General features: G+C 36.8%; 1 protein-coding gene across 2 annotated transcripts in view; it reads right to left on the bottom strand.

The window, feature by feature from the left end:
* Positions 1–3777, bottom strand: part of CSPP1 (centrosome and spindle pole associated protein 1) — a 130241-nt gene that overhangs the window by 106443 nt on the left and 20021 nt on the right. The window lies entirely within an intron of this gene.

The raw sequence follows: 3777 nt of genomic DNA, 5'->3' as shown, positions 1-3777 counted from the left end.
CCCTCAGGTGGCAGAGTAAGGATCAGCGAGTAAGCTAGTGACTGAGCAGCCCAAAGGTGGGAACAGAGACGCTAGGAATGAGTGGCGATGTCTGGCAGATTATAGCCTTGGTCCACAGGGGCATACAGTGAGACGGGTTTTGGTGCACTAGATAAACAGGCAGCCACTTCGGAAGAGATCCCAGCAACAACTGCTTTTCTGGGAAAGCTTCTGCATAGCCAAGAGTAACAGTTTAAAGTGTTTTATAAGCAGGTTAAGGAGACAATTAGGCTCTCAAGCCTGCAGGGTTTGAGAAATCAGCAGAGGCCTCCAGTCTCCATCTCGCACAGCTGTAGGAGCATTTTGATTAACATCTCATACCCCAGAAGATCACCTATTGCCTGTATAATATTCAGCAAGATATATATACTGTTTTGATTTTTGGTTTTGGGTTTTTTTTCAATTTCAACATATTCCCTCTAGATTTTCCTTTTTTTCTTCTTTTCTTTCTTCATTTTCCTAGTTTAAATATAATTTTCCATTGTTGCTTTCTTTAACAATAAGAACTTCATTTTTGCTAGTATTTCTGCCCCCATTATTTGGTTTTTCCCCCAATTTTATCCTATAACTGTTTTTGTGTGTTTTGGTTTGATTTAAAGTATTTTTGTCTTTCCTCTCTACTTGGTAGAGGTGGGGTTACTGTGTCTGAACAGGCTGGCAAAGAGCTGCTGACCTCAAGGGAACCACACAACCCAGCACCCCCAGAGGTTGGGAGCTTTTAAGGCTGGGTCAAAGCACCCTACTATACATCTATATTACTCCTGTCTCCCTCTTTCTGAGCCTCTCTTCTTTTTGTCAATATTCCCTTTTACTCACCCCCTCTCCTTTCCTTTTTTTCCTTCGTTTCTTAAATCTTTTATCCCTTCTTGCTTTTCAATCTTTTCATCCTTCTGGTCCTATACCAAAAGGACTCATCAAAACCTTAGGCCAGAGGCATGGTAACTTAAAGACAAGAGGAAGTGACAGGAAAATTAGGGCAAGGTAACAGATAAAAGAAAAAACTCATGAAGAAGAATCAGCAGAAAAATCCTGGCAACATAAAATACCAATCCAGAGCAACCCCCTAAGAAACCAAAAGGTATAGCATTTTTATAAAGAAATGCTAGAAATGACAGAAGAGGAATTTAAAATACAGATGATGAAAACAATGAAGGAAATTGCTCAGAAAGTGGAAAACAACCAAAAAACAATGAAGGAAATTGCTAAGAAAGTGGAAAATACCAAAAGGAAATCCAAAAACAGAACCAAATAAGAGATGAACGAAGAATATAGAAAGGATATAACAGAGCTGAAAGAACTGAAGCAATTAATTAGGGAACTTAAAGATGCAATAGAAAGTATCAACAACAGATTAGACCATGCAGAAGAAAGAATCTCAAGTAGAGGCCAAAGCTCTTGAGATAACTCAGATAGTTAAAGAGGCAAAAAAGAAGAGAGAAAAGCAGAACATTCACTGACAGAATTATGGGACTTTATAAAGCGTTCAAACATACGAGTTATAGGTATCCCAGAGAGGGAAGAAGAATGCTCCAGAAAAATAGAAGCCATACTAGAGAATATTATAAGTAAAAATTTCCCAAATATTACCAAAGGTTCCAACACACTCCTTTCAGAGGTATATCAGACCCAAGGTTGCCTCAACTCTAACGGAGCTTCTCCAGGACACATTGTGATGAACCTGTGTAAAGTCAACACAAAAGAAAGGATTCTGCAAGCTGCCAGGGGTAAATGCCAATTGACCTACAGGGCAAATCTAAAAGGGTGACCACGGACTTCTCTAATGAAACTTTAAGCCAGAAGACAATGGTAATCTACCTTTAATCTACTTAAACAAAATAATTTCCAGCCCAGAATTCTACATCCCACTAAGCTAAGCTTTAAAATTGATGGAGAAACCAAATCTTTTACTGATATGCAAACACTGAGGAAATTTGCCACAACACCAGCTCTACAGGAAATATTTCAACCTGTTCTACACACTGACCACCACAACGGACCACCAGTAAATTAAAGGACAGAACCTAGCTTCCACAATGATGCAAACAACAAAACTAAGCAATGGACTTTCACAAAATAAGATGAATAGAATGTTACCAAAATTATCAATTATCTCAATAAATGTTAATGGCCTGAGCTCCCCACTGAAGAGGCAAAGACTGACTGATTGGATTAAAAAACACAAGCCATCTGCTCACTGCAGGAAACACATCTCAAAAGACAAATTAAAGCTCAGAGTTAAGGGTTGAAAAACAATTTTTCAGGCAAATAGAATCTAGAGAAAAGAGGGGTTGCAATCTTATTTTCAGATACATATGGATTTAAAACAACTAAAGTCAACAAAGACAAAGATGGTCACTTCATATTGGTCAAGGGAAAAATACAACAAGGAGACTTTTCAATTCTAAATATTTATACACCTAACTTAAATGCTCCCAGATTCTTGAAACAGACCTTAATTATTCTGAGCAATATGATATCCTATAACACCATAAAAACAGGAGACTTTCACAGAGCTGGACACATCCTCTAAACAGAAATTAAACAAAGATATGAGACTTAAATGAGACCCTAGAAGAACTGTGCTTGATAGATATATATAGAACACGTCTAGATAGAACACTCCATCCCAAAGATAAAGAATATATATTCTTCTCATCGTCCCATGGAATGTTCTCCAAAACTGATCATATCCTAGGACACAAAACAAACCTCAACAGAATCAAAAGAATTGAAATTTTACCTTATATCTTCTCAGATGACAAGGCACTAAAGGTTGAACTCAACTCCAACAAAAACGAATAACACCACACAAAGGCATGGAAATTAAACAACCTTATGCTGAATGACAGTTGGGTGCAGGAAGAAATAAAAAAGGAAATCATTAATTTCCTTTAGCAAAACAACGAAGATACAAGCTACCAAAACCTGTGGGATATGGCAAAAGCAGTCCTGAGAGGACAACTTATCGCTTTAGAAGCTTACATTGGAAAAACAGAAAGAGTGCATCAACAAACTTAGAAGCCATCTTATGAAATTGGAAAAAGAAAAATCCAGGCCTAAACCCAGCAGAAGAAGAGAAATATCCAAAATTAAATCAGAAATTAATAAAATTGAAAACAAAGGAATCATTCAGAAAATTAATGAAACAAGTTTGGTTTTTGAAAAAATAGATAGATAAACCTTTGGCCAGACCAACTAGAAATAAAAAAGTAAAATCTCTAGTAACCTCAATCAGAAATAATAAAGGGAAAATAACAACCGATGCCACAGAGATACAAGAGGTTATCTCTGAATATTACCAGAAACTCTACGCCCAGAAATTTAACAATGTGAAGGAAGTGGATCAATATTTGAAATCACAACCTCTCCCTACACTTAGCCAGGAAAAATGATCTCCTGAACAGGCCAATTTCAAGTACTGAGATCAAAGAAACAATAAAAAATCTTCCAACAAAATAGTGCCCTGGTCCGGATGGCTTCACACCAGAATTCTATTAAACTTTCAAAGAAGAGCTTATTCCCAGACTGCAGAAATTATTCCAAAAATTGAGGAGGAATAAATCTTCTCCAACACGTTCTACGAAGCAAATATCACCCTGATACCAAAACCAGGAAAAGACCCAACTAAAAAGGAGAATTTCAGACCAATTTCACTAATGAATATAGATGCAAAAATTCTCAACAAAATCCTAGCCAGTAGATTATAGCTTATTATCAAAAAAATCATACATCAAGTAG

The sequence above is a fragment of the Otolemur garnettii genome, unplaced genomic scaffold (assembly GCF_000181295.1).
Source record: "Otolemur garnettii isolate 467f Iridium unplaced genomic scaffold, OtoGar3 scaffold00113, whole genome shotgun sequence".
In the NCBI taxonomy this organism is placed as follows: domain Eukaryota; kingdom Metazoa; phylum Chordata; class Mammalia; order Primates; family Galagidae; genus Otolemur; species Otolemur garnettii.
Note: the sequence above shows the minus strand (reverse complement) of the source record. Positions and strands in the feature narration are given on the sequence as shown.